The 24,719-nt window shown below is 57.9% G+C and overlaps 2 non-coding genes across 2 annotated transcripts; one reads left to right on the top strand and one right to left on the bottom strand.

Annotated features, from left to right (window-relative positions):
* The first annotated feature begins 3,141 nt into the window (after positions 1-3,141).
* On the top strand, positions 3,142-3,217 carry TRNAG-ACC (transfer RNA glycine (anticodon ACC)). The gene has a single exon. It is a non-coding gene; the product is annotated as a tRNA-Gly (tRNA).
* A 16,852-nt stretch (positions 3,218-20,069) lies between these two features.
* On the bottom strand, positions 20,070-20,145 carry TRNAN-GUU (transfer RNA asparagine (anticodon GUU)). Its single transcript has one exon. It is a non-coding gene; the product is annotated as a tRNA-Asn (tRNA).
* Between the last annotated feature and the right edge of the window lie 4,574 nt (positions 20,146-24,719).

The raw sequence follows: 24,719 nt of genomic DNA, 5'->3' as shown, positions 1-24,719 counted from the left end.
AGGGCTTGACCCTCACCTAGTGTCCTGGGGTCCCCACGTTGTCCTTGTGCCCGGGCACGTGGTGGGCAGCTTGTGCCTGGCTTCTCTCTGCTGCACAGTCCCCACCCTTCTGTGCCCTCCGTTTCCACATCTGGGCTTCTCCCTGAACCCCCTCCCCTGGCTTCTTCCTCCCCTGAGCCGATGGGAACCACCCTTCTGAAGTCAGACCCTCGGAGGAACCCAAATGCCAAGCCCTCGTTTCTTACGGCCCCTGAACTGAAGCTGAGTGGTGAGCCAGAGTTGGGGATTTCCTCCACAGTAACAGGATCCCCACGGGTCTGCTGAGACTGCGAGGTGGTCGGTCACTCACACCTACCCACCTGGCTCCTCTCACTTCCCTCAGGACTGGCCGGCGCTGGGCCCACACGCAGGAAAACCACTCCTCCGGGGACAGTGGAGAAGCCTCAGGAGTCACAGCCCGTGAACACGGCACCGCCAGCGCGCCTTGTGACAGGGTTGGGCTCTGAGGCGCCAGGAAATTCTCTTGGCAATTCCTGGGGCTTTCACAGGCAGACTACAGAGTACGGTTCAGGCTGGGACCCAGAAGCCCAGGGCAACCGCACGCAGGACACTGAAGCCAACTCCAAACTGTCTTTAGGGAGGACTCCTGTCCTGCTTTGAACGCCGCTGCGTCCACCAGGGCAGCCTTGGTTCTGTGTTCACTGTGGGCTGAGCCGGGGTCTTTCTGTTGCAGTTAAAGGGGCCAGACTGAGCTAACTGAGCAGAGCTGCCTGCCCACAGCCCTGGTGATTCGACTAAAAGCAAGATGACTAAAATCCTTGATCTTCACTTAAATAAACAGAGGCCCCTAAACAAACTCACAGCCCCCGGTCGCTGCCATTAGTGCAAAATGCCAGGACGTTGGAAGAAAAAACAGCGGGACTCTGAGTCCCAGATCTTCCCCTTCATGGACTTGGGCAGACCACTCTGCAGAGGGGACGAATCCTCCTCTGTCCTTGTCCTTACTGCGCTGCCACCCTGGGCTCCACCGCAGGCCTCTGAGGTCCAGACGGCCGGGACCCTCAAAGGCTCCCCGGGGTCCTGTCTCTGAACTTGTCCCTTTTGTTTGGGCCCTTTGAGAGGTATCCACCCTTTTCTCCTTAGTTCCTCCACCTTATTCATTTACTGGGTTGAGATTTCTTAGACAAATTCTAGCCCTGGCCGGTTGCCTCAGTGGTAGAGCATCGGCCCGGCGTGTGGAAGTCTTGGGTTCGATTCCCAGTCAGGGCACACAGGAAAAGCGCCCATCTGCTTCTCCACCCCTTCCCCTCTCACTCCTCTCTCTCTCTCTCTCACTCTTTTCCTCCCGCAGCCATGGCTCAACTGGAGTGAGTTGGCCCTGGGCGCTGAGGATGGCTCCATGGCCTCTGCCTCAGGCACTAAAAAATGGCTCCGGCTACAACAGAACAGCACCCCAGGTGGGCAGAGCATTGCCCCCTGGTGGGCATGCCGGGCGGATCCCAGTCGGGGGTGGGAGGGAGCATGCCGGAGTCTATCTCTGCTCCCTTTGTCTCACTAAATAAAAAGGAAAGAAAAGAAAAGAAAAATCCTGAGATGGAACTTGTTTCTCCTGAAAAAGGGAAATAACTCTAGAAATTAACAGCAGTGGCTAGGCGGATCGGATGACCCTTCAACATCTTTTCTGTGTCCCGTCTTTGATGGCATTGGAGCTGGTCCGAGGGACATTGGTCATTTGTCCTCGTGGGATGAGCGACCGCCCTCCCACGAGCAGGCGGCAGAATCCACCGCGCAGCTCCTCCTGGGGTCCAGGTGGGTCCCTCAAAGCCGCCCTCAGAATTAATCGCTGCCCATACCTGTGGAGGCTGCCGGCCTCCTTAGCCCTGCACTGGCCCCTCCTTAGCCCTGCACTGGCCCCTCCTTAGCCCTGCACTGGCCCCTCCTTAGCCCTGCACTGGCCCCTCCTTAGCCCTGCACGGGCCCCTCCTTAGCCCTGCACGGGCCCCTCCTTAGCCCTGCACTGGCCCCTCCTTAGCCCTGCACTGGCCCCTCCTTAGGTCTGCACTGGCCCCTCCTTAGCCCTGCACGGGCCCCTCCTTAGCCCTGCACTGGCCCCTCCTTAGCCCTGCACTGGCCCCTCCTTAGCCCTGCACGGGCCCCTCCTTAGCCCTGCACTGGCCCCTCCTTAGGTCTGCACTGGCCCCTCCTTAGCCCTGCACTGGCCCCTCCTTAGCCCTGCACTGGCCCCTCCTTAGGTCTGCACTGGCCCCTCCTTAGCCCTGCACTGGCCCCTCCTTAGCCCTGCACTGGCCCCTGAGACGCCTGTTTTGCCTGTGAGGAAACCAGATAGGGGCTGATGGAGACTGGCCAGGACTTCTGAGCCATAAACAAAGTTGTTACCCTTGTCACCCTGTCCTTCTCAGTCTCACACTTTGTTGTCCTCCACCCTCACGGACAGCCACGTTTATGTGGTAATCCGTATGTACCCCCTCCTGGCCGTGCCGGCGGACCACGCCAGCCAGTATCCCCCGCCTTCCCTTGGAGAGGACGGACGGACGGTGGCACACCTGCACGGGGGTGCCCGGGGTCTGACAAACCTTGAAAGCCGATGTAGGTGACAAAATTTCCTGCAGGTTCAGCCTTTTTAAAAACAATTCTAAATTTACTTTTAGAGAGAGAAACATTGGTTTGTGGTTCCACTTCCTGATGCATTCACTGGTTGATTCTTGTATGTGCCCTCACTGGGGATTGAACCCACAACCGTGGTAGATCGGGATGATGCTCTAACCAACAGTGACCTGGCCAGGGTGTAAAGGCTCTCCCTTTTACTACATGCAGATGACTTGCTTCTCTGCCCCCTTCCCCAAGCCTCTTCCTGGGACGCCATCCACCTGGGAAAGCCTTCAGGCCCAAAGGGCATAAACTTTCTAAGTAAAAACAGCGATCTCAACTCGGGTTCATCATGGAGGGCGCCCGATCTCAGGACTGAGGGGCAGGCGGCTTGGTGGCATCCTGAACTTCCTCCAAACTAAAGCAAAGTACCAACGGTGAGTGAGGGCTCGGGCTCGTTGGCTGCTGACACAACTGGGTGCCACGCTTCTCTTACGGCCCAGCCTCTAACTGTGTTACTAAAAAAACCAATGAGCCCTGGCCGGTTGGCTCAGCGGTAGAGCCTCGGCCTACCGTGCGGAGGACCCGGGTTCGATTCCCGGCCAGGGCACATAGGAGAAGCGCCCGTTTGCTTCTCCACCCCTCCGCCGCGCTTTCCTCTCTGTCTCTCTCTTCCCCTCCCGCAGCCAAGGCTCCACTGGAGCAAAGATGGCCCGGGCACTGGGGATGGCTCTGTGGCCTCTGCCCCAGGCGCTAGAGTGGCTCTGGTCGCAACATGGCGACGCCCAGCATGGGCAGAGCATCGCCCCCTGGTGGGCAGAGCGTCGCCCCATGGTGGGCGTGCCGGGTGGATCCCGGTCGGGCGCATGCGGGAGTCTGTCTGACTGTCTCTCCCTGTTTCCAGCTTCAGAAAAACGCAAAAAAAAACAAAAAAAAACAAACCAATGAACCGGACCCTGTTTTGGGGGAAGATCAGGATGCTCTGGATGACCATGAGTCCCCCCCTGCCCCAGGCCCCTCGGCGCCCAGACGCCACATCTCACGGACTTGGCCCAGAAGGGGCGGCACAGGGGCAGTGCCACAGCAGACTGGAGCCCCTCATTCATTCATCATTCATTCATCATTCATTCGTGTCTCCAAGCCAGTTTTGTGACGGCTACCCCAGGGGATGTGCCAGGGTCAGGGTGGGCCTTCGAGGGTGGAGGAGCTGGGGGGAGTCCTCCAAGGCAGCCTGACCCTCTGGTCTGAAGTGGCGGTGGGCTCAACGTTCTCCTGAGGCCTCAGGGAGCCTCCACGTCCCCAGCCCAGGGGTCCTGAAGCCTCAGATTACCGTGCTTCACCTCTGAGCACCCCGGTGGCCTGGGAGGTCATCTGCCCAGGGCTGCCCTCTTCTCATAGGTCGGCCCTGCTCCCTTGCGGCCATCCTCCAGGGCACAATGTCCCTGCGCTCTACATAGCTTTCAGCTGCCCAGAGGACCTGCTCCAAGCTCCGGTCCCGCGTCTGCAGCCTCCTCTTACAGATGCCCCAGGAGACCCATGTCTTCCAGGGCCCTCCGGGTATAGATCCGCCCCAGAGACTCTGCTCCAGCCCCGCGGCCCTTCTGCCTGTGCCTCCCCCCAATCGCACCCTCCCCCCTAGGCCTGCCCCCTCTTACGTGCTCACCCACCTACCTATTCAATCACCAAGGGCGGAGGACAGGCGGCTTCACTCCACAGGCAGCCACCAGGGGGCGCCGCGCCTTGGATGGGAGTTAGGATGCATCTGTGCCCCTGAGCTGGGAGCTGGGAGCTGGGAGCTGGGAGCTGGGAGCTGGCAGTGAGGGGGAGGCCTGGGGACAGAAGAGACTGGTGTTTTCTGGGCTTCTTGGGAACTATGCTAGGTGGTTACTGTGAGCCCACCTCCCAGGTGAGGAAGCTGAGGTCAGAGAAGGGCGTGCCACCCACCCTGGCTCTCAGAGTGTAAGGTCTGGGACTCCCAAGTTTTCTCTAAGTCCTCCTTGAATCTGCCTCCACCTTGCTGTGTGACTTTTGGAAAGTCACCTGACCTCTCTGGGCCTCAGATGCCCCACCTGTAAAGTGTAGGGGGTGGGGGGTGGGAAGGCTTTGCACGGCTGGGCAAGGCCGACTGCTGGACAGAGCGCTGGTCCCTGGCTCCAGCCTGTGCCTGGTGGGTCTCTGTGCCCTCGGAGCAGGGCTTTACCCACACCCAGCACCAGCTGCCTCTGAAGGCTGCTGCCTCAGCAGGCCAGTGGCCGTGGTGCATGGCGTTGGGGTCTGCAGGGCCTGTTCAGCCAGGCTCCAGCCAGCGGGGACAAACCCTCCGGGGAGTTTCTGGAGCTGCGGCCAGGACCGGAGCCTGCCTTCCTGCCAGAGCGCAAGTTGCCACAGGCTGGCTGTGTGCGCACATGTGCTCACACCTCAGCGTGTCAGGATCCTGTTGCTCTGTGTGACCCCTACCAGGGACAGCCCACCCGTCCTCTCTTCCTCCTCTCTCCCTCCTGAGATCCCTGTTGTCCCAGAATGCCCCGTAGGGGGATCAGGGCTGAGTCACCCTTGGGTATTGAGCCCCTTGCTGTGAGTGGCAGGAACCCAGGACCCACCCTCCTCAGAGACCCCGCCTCCTGGGGATGTGGACCCCTTTTGACCCCACCCAGGCCCTCAACGGAGGGCAGAAGAGGCCAGGCAGAGGGTGCAGTCTGCCTGGGTGCTGGCAGGAGTGTGTTCCCACGCTCCGTGGTGCCAGTCTTGGCATTCAAGCCTTGCCCCACCCTTGCCTTGTGGCGACCGGGGCACCTGGAATGTGGCTGTGGACTCCATCCCCTGGGGCCACGGATTCCTGTCTCCGTGGGCGAGGTGGAGGATGGCTTTCCGCCCTTTGATCCCTGCCAGCTCCAGGGAGCCATGCTCGTCCAGACATTGCCAGCTAGGCCACAGGGGAGGCTGGGAGGAAAGCCCAGGTGGGGGCGGGTCTCACTGCTCGGCTCCCCAGGCTCTGAACCCCAGCTCCCAGGGCCTGGCTCTCCTTCCCGGAAACCCCAACAGTTCTCCTGCCTGCTGGGCAGTGGTCTGGCCCCTCACCAGGGGGCCTATAGCTGCCCCCACCTTCATTCAGCTTGTGACAGCAGCACTAGCCCCACACACCCCCAACCCAATCCCAGGGTCCAGAGACCCCATTCCTCTCGGCTAGCGGGTCCTCGCCCTGCTTGCCCACTGCCACAGCTGACCTGCCCTGAGACCACTGAGGTGCCTGGTGCTAGTCAGGCGTTGGGTCACTGGGAATCAGGAAGGACCTCGGATGTCCTGGGCCTCACTCTCCCTGACCACAGGGAACCCAACCCTGCACTGGATGCAACCCTCCCACGGATCCAAGGCCCCTCACCCTTGAATGGGCTTGTTTCCTGCCCCCAACCCCCAGCCAATGAGCCTCCCACTGATAGTACACGAGGATCACCAACCCCTGTTCAAACACCACTGAGCACCCTCAACCCGGGACAAGGGGCACGCTCGGAGCCTGGTTTGGGGACACTGTCTCAAAATGCCAAGCAGGAGGGGGGTCTCGGGGGTCTCCTCGGAGCTCCTGAAGGGCAGGAGGGCCCAGGGGTGTGGCACCGCTCTGCTCTGCCACCCCAGCAGCCAAGGAGAAGGGGTTGAAGAAGGCCCCGCCTGAGGAAGGGAGGCTCCGGCCTCACACCCGCCCAGGAACTCTGCGGCAGGTTTCTCGAGTAAGGCTCCGGTTCTGCTCTCCTGCCCATCTAATGGAGAGGCACTGTCCCCAACCGGGCAGTCTTTACCCCCAAACTACAGCCTGACCACGGGACTGCTGGAGACCCGAGGTGCCCTTTCCCAATGGGGCGCCTCCCTCTAGGAACATGGGGGAGGGGCGGGGCCGGGTCTTCAGGTTCAGCACACGGGGAGGGGGGAGGGGGAGGGGGGAGGGGGAGGGGAGGGGAGGGGGGAGGGGGAGGGGGGAGGGAGGAAGGGCTTTCCTCCCAGCCTCCCCTGTGGCCTAGCTGGCAATGTCTCATCCTTGTTGATGAGAAGGATGCTTCGGGGAGGAGGTGGCGCAGATCGGTCCCTTAGGTGCGGGGACGCATTCCTGAGCAAAGCCTCCGTGCAAAGTGGAAAGATAGCGTGCGGCCGGGCCCACGGAAGTCCGGTGCGGTGCACGCGGCCCAACTCCCCACCCCCACCCCCTCCCCCGCCAGGGCAGCCGGGCGACGGCGGATTCCTGCGCGCCGTCGGACAAGCCCGCGCCTGCGCGCCTTTGGCCGGGCCCCTGGCCCGCGTGGGGATGCGGACAGGAGGACAAGGCGCGGAGCGTCGACCCCCGACTCTGCCCCACTCCCGTCCGCCTGCTCCGGCCGGGGGAGGCCAGGACAGAGCCCCGCGGCCGGACCCAGCGGCGCGGGGAGGGGCGGCGGAACGCGACTTTGTGCGCGGCGTCCCGAGCGAGCGTGTCGCGGCGGGCCCGAAGCCCGGCTCCGCTCCAGCGCCCGCCCCCGGCCCGCGCCCGGCCCCGCGAACATTCCTGCCGAGGCCGACGCTACGGGCGGGGTCCGCGGGCGGGCAGAGGACACCCCACCCCCCGGGAAGGGGCCAGTCCCAACTGGAGCCCTCCGCCGGCGGTGACCCGAGGCCGTGCCCACCTCCTGTGTGCTCGGGGTGCCAGGCGTGGACCCCGGGCACACTGAAGGTGGACCTAATGGCACCGGTCCAGGAAGGGACGCGAGAGCTCCGGCTGGTCCGCAAAGGGGTGGGTGCACCGGGCCAGGTCGTTGCCCGGGGCGAGGGACGCGGGTGGCGCTGCTGAGCAAGATAAGAGCCAAGAGGCGGTGGCGCGGCGGCCTGTGTGGTCCGAGAAGCCGCGAGTTCGCGCTGTGGAGTTGCCGGGCTTGGGGTGGGAAGTGGAGCGGGCCCGGGTTGAGAGGGCGAGGGAGGTGGACCGAAGCTGTGTCGCCTGGGAGCTCCGTCCCTTAGCCCTGCCTCCATTCATTCATTGAACACGGACCTCCTGGTGCCCGCTTCCTGCTATGTGCTGGGCCAACACGTGGATGACAAACCATGCTCGCCCTCTCCCGCTGCATGAGGCCTGGAATCTCGGCCGAGGTCCGCAGGGGCCAACAGGAGAGCATCCTGGGATCGTGGTGGAAAAAGGGCAGGGCCCACCAGAGAGCCCAGGCCTCGGGATCAGCCGGAGAGCAGGCTGGGCTCCCACCAGGGGGCAGGGCCCACTCACATGCTCTGGGTCTCCACACTTTTCCCGCATGCTCAGCTCACCTGCAGTGACACCCCTGCCTTAGGCCCAGCTGGACACTGGACACTGGACACACCCACAACCCCCGAGAGGCCTGATAACAAGAGGTGCTAGACAGAGGGGAGAGAGGCAGGCAGTGCTCAGAGGTCAGGGGGAAGTCAAGGGGAGTCTTGAGAGATGCAGGAAGGAGCCCCAAGGAGCAAAGGCAGAGGAGGCAGAGAGGAGCCTGGTGTGTTGTGTGCAAAGCAGAGGTGTGGAACATGGCCAGGAGAGCCGTGGGGAGCCATGGGAGGTGTTTGAGCTGGGGAGGGGCATGGTCAGCACTGAGTTTTGGAAAGTTGACCCTGACGGGCGCTGTGAAAGCCTGAGGTATCGGGCTGTAGCATAATCCATCTTTCAGGCGGGACCAAGGCTTCCTTAATAATCGCCCTCGTGCTGGATATGAAGGTGGTTCCAGAATGCTGGTTGGAGACAGTTTTGCAATGAAAACCCATTGTTTGCCTTTTGAGTCATGAAGACAGATTTCTAGAACTGAGTTGACTCTTGGTCTTCAGTCAAGTTGTGCCGACTTAACATTCCCCCCAGCTGGACCACGACAGGCACACAGACTCCCCCACCCCCCTGGTCTCTGTCACCGGGACCTGATGACACTTCCGCCCGGGTGACTTCTTGCAGCCCCCAGCTCTGGTCCCCGTTTTGTGCCAGAGCCTCTGAACTCTCTCCCTGGCCTGACTCTTCTGATCGCTGATGGGGCCACTGGACCCTTCCCTGACCTCATCCACAGCCCTGCTCTCAGGGATGCAAGCCAGGGAGGGCTGAGCGGAGAACAGCAACACACACACACACACACACCACACACACACACACACACCTTGTCATTCCGCAACCCTGCTTTCTCCACAAGCCACCCCTCTGCCTGGCTGCTCAGGCTGCACCAGGTGGGAGTCACCCCTTCCTCTCCCCCACCCCCACCCCCACCTCTTAAACCTCAGCTCACCCTGCGTGCTGCCCCCTCCTCCCCCTAGTCCAGCACCCCCCCACTCCCCTTTGTCCTGGCTGCCAGGAGATATCTCAAACACGCGTCTGACCCTCCCGCCCCGGCTGTAAATCCCACCACAGGGACAGAAATCCTGCCTTGGGACGGGCAGTGGCTGCTCGCTGGCCAGGCTGCGTCTGGATCACAGAGAGAGCCGTGCCTCCCTGGCTTCCCAGGGACAACAGCATCCTCACACCCCACCCCTGCGCCCAGGCCAGGCCGTGCCCCCCGGCTGTAGCAGGCAGACGCCTCACTCGCCTCATCAAGGGTTTCCAGAACGAAACCCTTGGCCAAGGTCAGAGCCCTTGGCTGGCACGCAGCATCCCAGAGAGGTATTGTGACTGACTTGGTGTCTGGCAGGAAGTCCAGGGCCCAGCTGGCTGAGGAGAAGGGAGCATCCCCTGGCCTGCCCTCTCCAAGTCCGCCCCACCCCAGAAGGTCAAGCTCCCCAGCCCTGCTCTCCAGGCTCAAAGAAGAGCTAAGTCCAGGTCTGCTGCCGAGTCCAGCCCAGCCCACCCCCACCCCCCGCCCCTGCAAACACACACACAACACACCGAGCAGCTCGGCTGAGCCAGGCTGCAGACAGGCATGCTCCGGCACGCCCTGGCATTCCTGGCCCGATGGGCTGGGAAGAACCCAGGCAGGCCTGGTCACCACCCCAGTGTCTCTCTCAGGAACGCGAGCCGTGGAGGGCTGAGCAGAGAACGAGGACACAGCCCACTGACCTGTGACCGACTGTGGAGTAGCGAGGCCTGGCGTCCTGTCCCCGGAGCCGCAAAGCCCAGCATGGGAGGCGCAGCCTTGAGGAAGGCCGGGACCCAGCACCGCAGACTGTGGGGGCCGGGGGCTGGCCCGTGGACACTGGCCCGTGGATGCTGGGGCTGGGAATCGGGCCAGCTCAGTCCGGCTTGGGGCCAGCAGCTGGGGTCCAAGGTAGACCCAGAGGGGCAGCAGTGTCAGAAGAGCAGAGACCCGCCCCCCTGCTGAGACCCTCCAACAGGCCTCCAAACCCACAAGAATTTGGGTACCAGAAACAGCCAGCACGACCTAGGCAGCAGAGGGCTGGGTGCACCGGCGTACCCCTGGCAACCTGGCCCCCACCCACGGGCAGGACAGAAAGAGGTCATCTATTGCAGTCCTCTGTTAAGGCCTAGGAAGATATTTCAGAGTTTCCCCCCACCCCCGCCTCATAAAGGACTTGTGAGTTCCAAGATTAATTCCAGAATATTTTATAAATTTGGTCCTTTCTTTTTTTGTTTTTTTTTTTTTTTTACAGAGGCAGAGATAGACAGGGACAGACAGGAACGGAGAGAGATGAGAAGCATCAATCATCAGTTTCTCGTTGCGCGTTTCGACTTCTTAGTTGTTCATTGATTGCTTTCTCACATGTGCCTTGACCGCGGGCCTTCAGCAGACTGAGTAACCTCCTCCTGGAGCCAGCGACCTGGGGTCTAAGCTGGTGAGCTCTTTGCTCAAACCAGATGAGCCCGCGCTCAAGCTGGCGACTTCGGGGTCTCGAACCTGGGTCCTTCCGCATCCCAGTCCGACGCTCTATCCACTGCGCCACCACCTGGTCAGGCCCTTTCTTTTTTTGAAATAACATCTTCTCTGTTCTCTCTCTCTCTCTCTCTCTCTCTTTTTTGTATTTTTGTTAAGTGAGAAGCCGGGAGGCAGGGACACAGAGTACCGCATGCACCGACTGGGACCCACCGGCATGCCCACTAGGAGACGATGCTCTGCTCTCCATTGCAACTGGAGCCATTCTAGCAGTTGAGGCAGAGGCCATGGAGCATCCTCAGTGCCCGGGGCCAACTTTGCTCCAATGGAGCCTTGGCTGCGGGAGGAGAAGAGAGAGACAGAGAGGAAGGAGAGAGGGAAGGGTGGAGAAGCAGATGGGAGCTTCTCCTATGTGCCCTGGCCGGGAATCAAACCCGAGACTTCTACACACCAGGCTGACGCTCTCTACCACTGAGCAAACCGACCAAGGCCTGTTCTTTCTCTTTTGAGGGACTTCAGGGATTGCTCTTGACTTTGGTATGTGACCACCATGTTGAAAATGAACTCTGATCGTGCTAATAGTTCATCTGTTGATTTTGGGGGGCCTTTCAGTGTTAAGTTATCATGTTATCTGGAAATACATGATAATACAAGGGCTGATTCCTTTTTCATCTAGTACTTCAACTGCCAGTTCCTTGTTCTTGTCCTATTGCATGGGCCAGGACTTCCGGATAACACTGAGCAGTCCATATGATGGGGATGCACATTGTGGTGTTCTCCCCGACCTTGTGGGAAGGGTCTCTGTTCCTCTTGAGGAAGGTCTGAGAGACGTGTTCCTTTATCAGTTAGGAAAATTTCCTCTAGTCCTTAATTTTCCAAGTTCTTTTTTAAAAAAAATCATGGGTATAGATTAAACCTGATGAAGTGCTTTAATCAGTGTCAGTGTAACGGTTTTTTTTTCTTCTTTAACCTGGTGAGTTACTGCGTTAAAATTCCTGACTTGAGCCTTGGCTGGATAGCTCGTTTGGTTAGAACATTGTCCTGAAGCATGGAGGTTGCGGGTTGAATCCCGGTCAGGGCACATGCAGGAACACATCGATGACACTGTCTCTCTCTCTCCCTCCCTCCCTCTCTCTCTAAAATCAATAAAATAAACATTTTTTAAAAAATTCCTGACTTGGGCCCTGGCCGGTTGACTCAGTGGTAGAGCGTCGGCCTGGCGTGCAGGAGTCCTGGGTTCGATTCCCGGCCAGGGCACACAGGAGAAGCGCCCATCTGCTTCTCCACCCCGCCCCCTCTCCTTCCTCTCTGTCTCTCTCTTCCCCTCCCGCAGCCAAGGCTCCATGGGAGCAAAGTTGGCCTGGGCGCTGGGGATGGCTCTATGGCCTCTGCCTCAGGCGCTAGAATGGCTCTGCTCACAACAGAGCGACATTCCAGATAGGCAGAGCATCGCCCCCTGGTGGGTATGCCGGATGGATCCCGGTCGGGCGCATGCGGGAGTCTGTCTGACTGCCTCCCAGTTTCCAACTTCAGAAAAGAAAAAAAAAAATTCCTGACTTGGCCTGACCTGCGGTGGCGCAATGGATAAAGTGTTAACCTGGAATGCTAAGGTCGCTGGTTCGAAGTCCCAGGCTTGCCCGGTCAAGGCACGTATGGGAGTTGATGCTTCCTGCTCCTCACCCCCCTTCTCTCTCTCTCTCTCTCTCTTCTCATTAAAATAAAATAAAAGTTTTTTTAAAACTCCTGATTTGAACTATCTTTGTGTTCCTGAGATAAACTCTATGTGACCTTAATGTACGGTTCTGTTTTAGTTAGCTAACACATTAACATTTTTAAAAGTCATGCTCATGAAATAAAAACTGGTTTAGACATCACTTACCTTAAGCGTTCCTTGCTGTCTTCTCTACTAGATTTATAAAGAATAGGTTGGGCCACTCCCCCCTATTTCTCTTTTTCTAGAACAATTTTATACATTCTATACATTATTTGTTCCCCAGGGTTTGGTAGATCTAACCTGTGTGCCCTCTGGGCTTGGGGCTTTGGGGAGTGTGTGTGTGTGTGTGTGTGTGTGTGTGTGTGTGTGTGTGTGGTGAGAGAGGTTTAGTTTCTACTTTTTTTTTTAATGATTAAATTCTTGTGGTTTTCTGTTTCTTCTTGACCTGATTTCAGTTCTACTGATTTTCTGTGAATTTATGTATTTTTGCCCAGGTTTTCAATTTATTGGTGATCCTTTTTGAAATACGTCTCCCATATTTAAAATAATGTCCCTGTGGCTATGTTTCCTCCCCTGATTTGTTCAGTTTCTTCTTCTTCCTTTATGTTTAGTCAGCCTTGAAATAAGCTTTTCCGCTTTGATTTCGTTCACCATTTCCACGTTGTGGTTTTGTTCTGTCTTGATCTATGTTTCTATTATTCCTTCCTTCTACTTTATCTCTTTGGCTTTTTTTTTTCTTTGTTTTTTTTTTTTCCTTTGGATTTTTTTAAAGGATTTTATTTATTGATTTTTTTGTTATTGTTTTTTAGAGACAGGGGAGAGAGAAAGGGTGTGGGGAGGCAGGAAGCATCAACTCATAGTCCTTGTTTCCTGTGTGTTCCTTGACCAGGCAAGCCCAGGGTTTCGAACTGGCGACCTCAGCGTTCCAGGTCGACACTCTATCCACTTCGCCACCACAGGTCAGGCATCTCTCTGGATTTTATTTCACTCTCTTTTTACAGATTCTTTTTTTTTTCCTCCAAAGCCAGAAACGGGGAGGCAGTCAGACAGACTCCCACATGCGCCCGACCGGGATCCACCCAGCATGCCCACCAGGGGGCAATGCTCTGCCCATCCGGGGTGTCTCTCTGTTGTGAGCAGAGCCATTCTAGCACCTGAGGCAGAGGCCACAGAGCCATCCTCAGCGCCAGGGCAAACTTTGCTCCAATGGAGCCTTGGCTGCGGGAGGGGAAGAGAGAGACAGAGAGGAAGGAGAGGGGGAGGGGTGGAGAAGCAGATGGGTGCTCCTTCTGTGTGCCCTGGCCGGGAATCGAACCCGGGACTCCTGCACACCAGGTCGATGCTCTACCACTGAGCCAACCGGCCAGGGCCTCTTTTTACAGATTCTTTTTTTTTTTTTTTTTTTTTTTTCTTTTCTGAAGCTGGAAACAGGGAGAGACAGTCTGACAGACTCCCACATGCGCCCGACCGGGATCCACCCGGCACGCCCACCAGGGGCGAGGCTCTGCCCACCAGGGAGCGATGCTCTGCCCATCCTGGGCATCTCCATGTTGCAACCAGAGCCACTCTAGCGCCTGAGGCAGAGGCCACAGAGCCATCCCCAGCGCCCGGGCCATTTTTGCTCCAATGGAGCCTTGGCTGCAGGAGGGGAAGAGAGAGACAGAGAGGAAAGCGCGGCGGAGGGGTGGAGAAGCAAATGGGCGCTTCTCCTGTGTGTCCTGGCCGGGAATCGAACCCGGGTCCTCCGCACGCTAGGCCGACGCTCTACCGCTGAGCCAACCGGCCAGGGCTACAGATTCTTGAGTTGCCTTGTTTTCAGTCTTTATTGTTTTCAGACGAACAGATTGGACACTATACAGTTGTTTCTAATCCTGCTTGAAACGTGTCCCACACCTTTTTACCTGGAGAGATGTCATTATTGTTAAATGCCTATTTCCTAATTTGCCTTGTGAATTCTTCTTCAATCCAAAGGTTATTTTAGTACTTTAAAAAAAAAAAAAAGAAGGTTTTCTGAATACGGCATTTTAAAAGCCAATGCTTTTTTGTTACTGGCTTCTTTTAGGAAAATTACATTTTTTAAATTTCTCGTGTGGATCATAAGTGCAGAAAGGACCAGATGCACAGAGTAGAGTAAAGCAGCCCCCTCCACCCAACTGCTTACCCTTCCAGAGTCACTAGAGCCGCCATTCCCTCCTGTGTTCTTTGGATGACATTCTAGGTGTGGCCAGTGTCCCCAGCAGGCAGGCCAGCCAGCCGGCCGTGCTGTCTGGTCACTGTTAGGCCCTCCATTGCCCGGCTCCCTCCCAGCTCGGAGCACATGGACCCAGCCTGGCCCAGGAGGTGAGAGCAACACCTGTGCTGGGCAGACGGCAGACGGCAGATGTGTGCTCGTCCAGTAAGATGTGGGACAGACGTGACTGCATTGCTGTCCCCTCCTTCCATTTTTTCTCGACCCAAGGACTTCCATGACTTCTGGAGATGGGGCAGCAAGGCTGAGGGAGAAGGCCAGCCCTCTACAGAGGGCAGCAGAAGAGAGGAAGACTAAGCTGGCATCATGGGGCGGCTGTGCCAGGGCCAGGATGCTTCCTATGGGCCTTTTTTTTTCAAGCGAGAGGAGAGGAGATAGTAAGACACACCTCCGCATGCGTTCCAACCGGGATCCACCTGGCAACCCTGTCTGGGGCCGATGCTCAAATCAACCGAGCCATTTTTAGTGCCTGAGGCTGACATGCTTGGACCAACCAAGCTATCCTCATCTTGAACCAATTGAGCCACTGGCTGTGGGAGGGAAAGAAGGAGAGAAAGGGGAGAGGGAGGGGAGAAGAGCAGATGGTTTCTTCTCATGTGTGCCCCTGACCGGGGATTGAACCTGGGATGTCCATACGCCAGGCAGATGCCCTACCACTGAGTCAACTGGCCAGGGCCTCATGGGCCCCTTGAGAGGAGAAGAAGCCCCTATCTGTGTACATCATTCTGAGTTAGGTTTTCTTGTACTTAGAGCCAACCGTTCTGAACATGCCAACCACACACACACTGATGTTTCACGCACGACCAGGCCAGCACCTTGACGTGTTCCACGAGAACCACCGATCCTGGCGTTCGCCCTGCATCGAAGCCCAGAGAGCGGCCCGTCCTCGTTCTTGTTCACGGCGGGTGCCAGCCCTGCCCGCGCACCGTGCGCTGTTTAACCCGCCCCGCTGGCTTCCCGAGAAGGGTCCCACCTCTCTCTGTCACAGAACGACGCTCTAAGGCACAGCCCGGCACATGCTTCATGTTTCACTACCCCTCCTGCTAACAGGTTGTTGTTTTTGTGTGTGTGTCGTCCCAGGCTAATGCTCATGTTACCTTTGTCCCGGCCACAGTCCTGGACTGTTGTTTGTCGTAGACTTTGAATCGATCCTCCAGAATCATCCGGGGAATTCATCAGGTGATCTGCGGATAAGTGGGTATTGCATTTCCTTCCTCGTTTTGTTCTCATCTTCGTTGCCATCACAGTACATCCTCCATGACGACGGATGACAAGCTCCCCGGGCTGTGACTTCATAGCTCTGCCTCTCGGGAACTCCCCCGTCTGAGAAGGGTGGCATGGGGCTTCTAACAGAGGTATGGTGTCCGTATCCAGAATGTTTGGTCGAAAATGCATGTGGGTGCCCAGCACCAGGGGCACAGTGGATAGAGCATCACCCCAGAGCGACAAGGTCGCTGGTTCAACCCCAGGGTTGCTGGCTTGATCCCAAGGGCGCCAGCTCAACTCTGAGGTCACCAGTTCGAGCCCCGGTCAGGGTACGTATGAGAAGCAATCAATGGGTGCGCACATAAGTGGAACAAGTTGGTGCTTCTCTCTCTCTCTCTCCTCCTTCCCCTTTATCTCTCTCTCTCTCTTTCCCTCTTCCTCTCTCTCTCTAAAAAAGAAGCATTTAATGAAAAAAAAAAAAAAAGAATGCATGTGGGTTCTGGCCATGACATTGTAAGTGGGCTCATACTTACCTCCTGTCACAGCTATAAAATGGGACCGGCGTCTGAGGCAATTTCCTCCAGAACAATGAGGCAGAGTCGGTCTGTGGCCCCTGAGAGGAGGGAATGAGTGAGGTGAGCCCCAGGTCCGCCCTGGATTTTCAGCCCGGGTTTCTTTCTGAGGGACAGGGAGATGGACGTGAGGCAGGGGTGGGCAGACCTCCGCTCACTGGCCACGGACGCGGAAGTCAGAGGTCGGGGCACCGGAGGGGCACAGCGGGCAGGGCGCAGGACTGGACAGGAGGAAGCTACGGCCACCAGCTCACTTCCACGCAGGTGTTTCCCCCCCACCAAGGCAAGTCCTCCCACACCAAGCTCGGCGTGCCAGGACGCAGCTCAGTTCCGACACCACCCACCCGGAGTCCGCATCTGAAGCACAGGGCTCGGTCCCCGAAGAACGCTCCCCCGCACCCCCACACCCCCTCGGACACCAGCCTCAAGCCCTGGTTGTTACCTGTACTTTCAGCATCCGAAGCACAGGGCTCGGTCCCCGAAGAACGCTCCCCCACACCCCCGCACCCCCCGAAGAACGCTCCCCCGCACCCCCACCCCCCCTCGGACACCAGCCTCAAGCCCTGGTTGTTACCTGTACTTTCAGCATCCGAAGCACAGGGCTCGGTCCCCAAAGAACGCTCCCCCGCACCCCCACCCCCCCTCGGACACCAGCCTCAAGCCCTGGTTGTTACCTGTACTTTCAGCATCCGAAGCACAGGGCTCGGTCCCCGAAGAACGCTCCCCCACACCCCCACACCCCCTCGGACACCAGCCTCAAGCCCTGGTTGTTACCTGTACTTTCAGCATCCGAAGCACAGGGCTCGGTCCCTGAAGAATGCTCCCCCGCACCCCCTCGGACACCAGCCTCAAGCCCTGGTTGTTACCTGTACTTTCAGCATCCGAAGCACAGGGCTCGGTCCCCGAAGAACGCTCCCCCACACCCCCGCTCCCCCACACCCCCTCGGACACCAGCCTCAAGCCCTGGTTGTTACCTGTACTTTCAGCATCCGAAGCACAGGGCTCGGTCCCCGAAGAACGCTCCCCTGCACCCCCACCCCCCCTCGGACACCAGCCTCAAGCCCTGGTTGTTACCTGTACTTTCAGCATCCGAAGCACAGGGCTCCATCCCCGAAGAACGCTCCCCCACACCCCCGCTCCCCCACACCCCCTCGGACACCAGCCTCAAGCCCTGGTTGTTACCTGTACTTTCAGCATCCGAAGCACAGGGCTCGGTCCCCGAAGAACGCTCCCCCACACCCCCGCACCCCCCCGCACCCCCTCGGACACCAGCCTCAAGCCCTGGTTGTTACCTGCACTTCTGACCAACGGGCTGTCTGTCAATCAGAGGCTGCCACGACCCCTCCTTGGGTTCAGGGAGTTTGCTAGAGTGACTCGCGGAGCTCAGGACAGCCACCTCCTCACACCCCTCTACCACAAAGGCCGTGGAAGGGTTTGCGTCAACAGCCCGACGAAGAGAAGCCGGGGTGAAAGAAGGTGTCGTGTCCCGGGAACTTGGGGCGCCGCGCGGTGGTGGCTCCTGGAAGCGGCTGGTTCCCCCCGTCATTTGACTTGTTTATGGAGGTTTGATGACAATTAGTGTGATTGATTAAACCCCTGGCCACTGACCACTGATTCAGCCCCTTGGCCCTCCTTAGAGGAGGTAGGGAAGTTAAGGCTGAATGTTCCAACCTTCTAATCACAAGGTAGACTCCCCTGGTGACCGATCCCTATCTTTAAGAGTATTCCCGGCCCTGGCTGGGTAGCTCAGTCGGTTAGAGCATCGTCCCAACACACCAAGGCTGCAGGTTGGACTGCCGGTCAGGCACACACTGGAAGGCACAGCTGAGTGCAGCAACAAATGAATTATTCTGTCTCTCTCTATCTCTGTCTCTCTCTCTCTCCTTTTCTCTGTCTCTCTAAAATCAATCAATTAAAAAAAATTTTCCCCCAAAGCCACCTCATTAACGTAACAAAAGACACCCTTGATTGCTCTCTGCACAGGAAATTCCAAGGGTCTCAAGAGTTCTGTGAAGACTATGAAATGCAGGAATCCACACTCATATATCAAGGAGGACGCGTTTTTTCTTTTTAAGAGCAACGAGATATTTACATGTTTCACGATGCCTCCTCACAAGATCCCCGTGGTCACGAAGGGGAAAACTGTAAGCGCAACTTCGTGTCCTAAGAATGAATGGTCAGTGCGGTCCACCCAGCGGTCACAGGACAAGGTCAGATCGGGTGCGGCCGCCAGCAGGGAACGCAGAATCGCCTGAAGGACGCCCCACAGGACCACCTGCGTCCTGATCTACTGGCGAGAACACCTCAGGCCGGTGGAGCGCCTTCTCCTCGCTGACCAGGCTGTGAGTTTCAGAAGCGTCCGGACACGGACTCCCAGAAACACGAAGGACCGGCCCGGATTAAAGGGGACGAAAAGAGAAGGGACGGGAGGCAACGTGCACGTCTAGACGAGGCCCTTTTCCCGTGAGGACAAGGGGTGACAGAGTCTGAATGGGTTGGGGCGGACCCCGTGGCAGGACCGTATCCGTGTGCGGGTCCCGGCTCTGATTCCGGAGGGCAATATCCTTGCTGCACGAGAAAGCCTTCCGCCGTGATGGGTTATCAGGGAGAAGGGCCAAGCTTTTTGGTAGGTTGAAGGTTGAAAAATAAATTAATGAATTAACAGCCTGTCCATTGGACTCTATGTAACTTTTTCCTCAACGAAAGAAAATATGTAAAATTCTGTCACATGCTTTTCCAAGCATCTAAGGAGACGTCAGCCTGACTTCTATCTTGTGATTTGTTGATAAAATGGTTTCTCTTAGCCCTGGCCAGTGGCGCAGTGACAGGACGTCATCCCAGAGCGCCATCTCAGAGCGCCGAGGTCACCGGAGTTGATCCTGGGGTTGCAGGTTCGATCCTGAGGGCGATGGCTCGACCCTGAGGTCGCCAGTTCAAGCCCTGGTCAGGGCACATATGAGAAGCAATCAATGCTTGCACAACTAAGTGGAACAACGAGTTGATGCTTCTCTCCCTTACCGACCCCTTCCTCTCTCTCAAATCAAAGGAAAAGTAAACAAAATAAAATATTTTTTTATTAAGTGAGAGGAGGGGAGGCAGAGACAGACTCCCGCATGCGTCCCAACGGGGATCCACCCAGCAAGCCCCCTACCAGGCGATGCTCTGCCTGGCTGGGTCGCAGCTCCATTGCTCAACAACTGAGCTATTTTAGTGCCTGAGGCCAAGGCCGTGGAGCCATCCTCAGCACCTGGGGTCAACTTTTTGCTCAAACCATTCGAGCCCTGCCATGGCTGCAGTAGAGGATGAGAGAGAGAGAGAGAGAGAGAGAGAGAGAGAGAGAGAAGAGTGAGAGGGGGAGGGGTGGAGAAACAGATGGTCGCTTCTCCTGTGTTCCCTGACCGGGAACCGAACCCAGGACATCCACATGCCAAGTCAACACTCTACCATTGAGCCAACTGGCCAGGGTCTAATGCTTTCTCTTAATGAACCATCCTTGAGTTCTATGAACAAATCCCACCTGGTTATAAAGTATGACTCTAATGTGCTGCTGGGTCCTGTTTGCTAATATTTTAGCATTGTTAATGAGATTGTAACTTTACATTATTGTGCTCCAATTTTAGAGTTTTGATACCAATATGATTTTTTTTTTTTGCATTTTTCCGAAGCTGGAAACGGGGAGGCAGTCAGACAGACTCCCGCATGCGCCCAACTGGGATCCACCTGGCATGCCCACCAGGGGGCGATGCTCTGCCCATCTGGGGTGTCACTCTGTTGCAACCAGAGCCACTCTAGGGACTGAGGCAGAGGCCACAGAGCCATCCTCAGCGCCTGGGCCAACTTTGCTCCAATGGAGCCCTGGCTGCGGGAGGGGAAGAGAGAGACAGAGAGGAAGGAGAGGGGTAGGGGTGGAGAAGCAGATGGGCGCTTCTCCTGTGTGCCCTGGCCGGGAATCGAACCCGGGACTCCTGCACAACAGGCCGACGCTCTACTACTGAGCCAACCGGCCAGGGCTGATACCAATATGATTTAAGAAATCTTTTTTTTTTCAATTTTTTTAAATGAGTTTATTCATTGATTCTACAGAGAGAGGAGGAGGGATGAGAAGTATGAACTCATAGCTGCTTCACTTTAGTTGTTCATTGATTGCTTGTTGTATGTGCCTTGACCGGGCAAGGCCAGGGTTATGAACCAGTGACCTCAGTGTTCTAGGTGGATGCTTTATCCACGGCACCACCACAGGTCAGACACAAGAAATATGTTAAGGCAGGAAATTTTCCTTAGTTTCCGGTGTTCTGGAACGGTTTATATATCAATAGTATCATGTAGTAGGCGATTTCCCTACAGGGCTATCTTATGAATCTGGTCAGGATGAGGACTGTGGTGAGGAGGTTCTCTGGAGAACAGTCTTCCTGTGTTCTCCGATCTAAACTCCTTGGGGATCCGTTTACAGCACTGTCATAATTATTGATTACAATATTTTCTTAGAAAAGCATCTATCCCAACCGGGCTTGACCGGCTCAGCCTCAGAGAGTTCTCTTACGATGCAGGTTTTTCTCCATCTGTGATTGGCTCCTCTTTCTTCTTCTGCATCATTTAACCTTTTCCCGTTCTCGAGTACATTATTAGCTCTGACCATCCTCTGGCTTTCAAATCCATTCCTTCTCTGCCATGCAGTCAGTCACCGGAAGAGGAATGCCCGGAGCCGCCCCAGAATGCCAGTGCAAGGGCCGTGTGCTTGGGGTCCTCCTGGGAGCGAGGCTGGGAACGAGCGGTGCTCCCTGCCTCCCATGCTCCGCCCGCCACCCCCCCCCCCCCCATCTACAGCCCACTGAGGCCTCTCTGATGTCCCAGCCTCGGCCAGTGCGGCCAGTGATTTGGGTTCAGGTTTCAGTCAACTAACCAGCAACAGAGCGAGGCTACACTTCCACCTTCTTGACCTAAACTTACTGAATTCCGAATCCCCTGTGACACACAATCTTTGATAGATTCGCCCCAGCTATGCCGCGGTCTAGACTCGCTGACCGCCCCCTTCCCCGCCCCAACCTTCCGTCTGTCCTCCGCCCCAGTCTGGGGCCTACAGAACCTCCCCCCCCCCCCCCGCAGTGTCTGACAGTACAAACGACAAATCTTGCAAACCTTTTGATGCGTAAGCCTTCTTTTCCCCAATTAGGTTTGTGTTCATTCCAACCCCCCCCCCCCCCCCCCCCCCGGACGGACGTGCCTGGGATCCGATGCTACCCCCCCCCGCCCCCGCCCCCGCCCCGGACGGACGCGCCTGGGATCCGATGCTACCCCCCCCCGCCCCCGCCCCGGACGGACGTGCCTGGGATCCGATGCTACCACCCCCGCCCCCGCCCCGGACGGAGGAGCCTGGGATCCGATGCTAATTGCAGGTCTGGCAGTGGTGAGGGGGGGGGACTCGGCGTGTGATGACATCGGCACCTGCTTGCAAAGCAACCACATCAGGTGAGGTCATTGCTGGGTCTTCAAACCAGGCAGGACCAGACCCATGGCGGAGGTTCCTGGGGGGGAGGGAGATGCGGGGGGGGGGGGGGATGCTGTATCTGCCCAGCATGGTTCCCATGGGATTCTGGCTGCCTCTGTCTCCCCCCCCCCCTTAATTCTGGTGTCCAACTCTGTCCTAACCAGGGCCCTACCCGGGAAGGGGAGGGAGACCCAGGGAGCGTCTTTAGGACTCTGCCGCCTCCCACAATGCTCTGTCTCATTTAAGAGCACGTCAGCCCCACAGCTTGAGAGATCAGGGATCCTTTCAGGGACTGTGGAAACCGTCTTGTTCGTGGACTTGCCTCAAGCCCGGCCTTGGGAGCCGCTGGGGACATCTCTGTGTGCCTAGACTTCCAGCGCCCTTCGGAGCAGCCAGCAGAAGGGTCTGTGAGACGAACATGGCTGCTGCGACCTGTCTGTGTATTTTCATTCCTAGAGGAGCCTCACCCACTCACGTTGTGGGGAACTCTCTCCCCCGTCCGGTGGGCTTTCCACGGAGCACTGCCTCCGCCAGCACAGCCTGGTGGCCCCAACCTTTCAGACGTGTTCGCTCTTGACATGGCACCCCCGAGCCACCCCCAAGGAACCCCTGTGTGCAGGCGGGTCAGCAGCAGCAGCTAGAGATGTTAGTCTTAACTGCAGCCTTGAGGGGACCCCCAGCTACAGCCCCATGGGGCTAAGCCTTTCCCAGATTTCTGAGCCACAGAAACAAAGATGATAGAGGTTGGCTATTTTTAGCAGCTGCATGCGGGGTAACTGGTGCCGCAGCCGCAGACAGCGCTGCTCGTGCCGAGAAGTTCAAGGACATGTGTGATAGTCAGCAGGAGAAGGCTGCTGTATAACAAACACCCCCAAATCTCGGTGTTGACCCACAAAACGCGGACGACGTCCCACTTACACTGAAGTGCTCCGTGGGTCGTCCAGGTGGCCCTGCAGGCTGGCTCAGCATCCCAGGCCTGATTGGCGGTCCCATTCCTACACTGCCCCCCTCAGGGAGCAAGAGCCAGTGCAGACCGGACGCCTGCTCGTCTGTTAAAGCTTCGCCCAGGGTGTCACGGGGACTCGGTGCAGACCTCCCCTGCAGGACAGGTGGGGAGAAGGTGACTGGAAACGGTCGTGAGCCCCAGCCATGCCCACCCCACGTTGGGTCCATGTTTTCCTTGCACAGGTCTGGTACATCTCCATGGGTGTTTGTAACGCTGCCTCTTTTCTGAGAGCTTGCACTTGTCTCAGACTCACCACTTCGGGAGCCTCCCTGGGGTACAGCCGGGGGCGTGCAGCCCTCTGTGGGCAGCCTGGGTCTTTATTTAGCTCAGAGAAGAGTGTGCTTCCATGTGAATGACTGCTCTGCCTGTCTGTCCTGCACTGTCCACTGTCACACCTCAGGTCCCCAGTTCCCTACCCCATGCACTTTCTCTTTCCCTTGGCGACCTTCAAAGGCACTGACGGGGGTCGGGGGGGGTCTCAGCACTGACCCCCTGTCTCTTCAAGTCACTGCCGAATTCATTACTGGTCTGGCTCCAGAGAATCATTCTGTGGCATCTTTGACAATCAGCTCTGTGGGTATTTCTCCTACCTCTCGGTCTCACAGGGAGAGACTGGGGGTCCTGATGGGTTTCTCTGGCTACAGAGACCCCTGAGGGCTGCCGTCCATTCTGTCTGGCTCTGGGGTGCCTGGTCTCCAAAGCCTATAGGAGTGGAGGACCCAGAAGCCCCCGTTCCCGGGTAGGGGTGAGGGTAACACAGCCTGAAGAGTCTAGAGAGACGCAGGCAGCACGGGGGGGGGGCATTGTCACTGGGCCACCCGTCCCTCTCCCAAGTGCCAGCACACAAATGAGTGGGCCCACATGCAGAGCTGCAAGAGGCTCCTGGCCAGACACAGCCAACTCACCCCTGCCCAATGAGTGTCCCTCCCACCAAGGGGCCACCTTCTCCACAGCCCGGCCAGCAGGGGTTAACGGGCCTGGCCCCCCGAGGACATGCTCAGAAACTCCTCCCTGCACCCTGGGGGCCACTTCTTCGTTTCTTTGGAGACTCAGCAGTCGGAGCGGTCTCCAAGCAGAGCTGGCAGCGCGGCTCCCCGGGGCCAAACGCAGGGCCGCTGTGGGTGGTGGCGCGTGAAGGCAGCACGGTCCCTCCGCACTGCTCAGCGCCGGAGCAGGCCACCCGCCGGGTCACGGGGTCAGCCCGGTGGGTGGACACATCTCTTGCCCAGGGCTGGGCAGGGAGAGGGCACCGCTCTAACCACATGGAGGAGGGGACGGCAGGTGTCCCCAGTGGAGTGCAGGGATGCTGGCTCCGCCCTGGCCGTGGAGCCACCCGGTGACGGTGGCAGGACCTCCGGCAGACCTGGCCGCCACGGTGCAGGGGCCAGAGGGCCTGCAGGAGGCCGCACCTGGTGCGTGCACAGCAGCTCGCACGCGCCCAGAGAACCCACCGTGATGAGGGAAGGAGCTTCATGACCAGCGTCCAGGGTGATCCGCAGTGACCAGGCAACTGCAAACCCGCTCACCGCCCACGCCCAGGCTGCGGCTGGGCTTTCTTTTTTCTTCCAGACTCTGTTCCCAGGGTTGTTCCTTGACTCAGCGACCACCTGCCCCTCAGGAGAGCAGATGACCTGAGTATAAATGCCCAGCTGCGGGTCAGCCTTCGTCAGCCGGCCCAAGGCCACCTCGCCAAGACTGCTTGGCTGACCAGCAAGGTAGAGTTTATATAGTCTTTGGGACTTCATTCTCCCAAGTCTTTCCCTGTAATGCCTTAAAACCTTGATAGCTCTTCATGGCTAAGTCAACTTGAAACTATTTCGTAAACTTATCCTCATTGTTGTTGGGAGGGTGTGGGCACAAAGCACTTCTCCTCCACCCCCAGGAGGGCTTTCGAGGAGCCCATGTCCGCCACGTGGGACCCTCGTGCACTCGAGTCACAGCCGTCCCCGGGGGCTCTGGATCCTCAGGACCACCGCACGGCTCACAGCCACCGTGCCCGAGATCCTGCCCACACACAGCCCAGCCACCTTGCGCCTGGCTCTCCGCGGGGAGACCCGGCCCTGCCCCCACTCCACGTAACAAAGGAGCAGCACC

This window comes from Saccopteryx leptura, chromosome 6 (assembly GCF_036850995.1).
Source record: "Saccopteryx leptura isolate mSacLep1 chromosome 6, mSacLep1_pri_phased_curated, whole genome shotgun sequence".
Classification (NCBI taxonomy): domain Eukaryota; kingdom Metazoa; phylum Chordata; class Mammalia; order Chiroptera; family Emballonuridae; genus Saccopteryx; species Saccopteryx leptura.
Note: the sequence above shows the minus strand (reverse complement) of the source record. Positions and strands in the feature narration are given on the sequence as shown.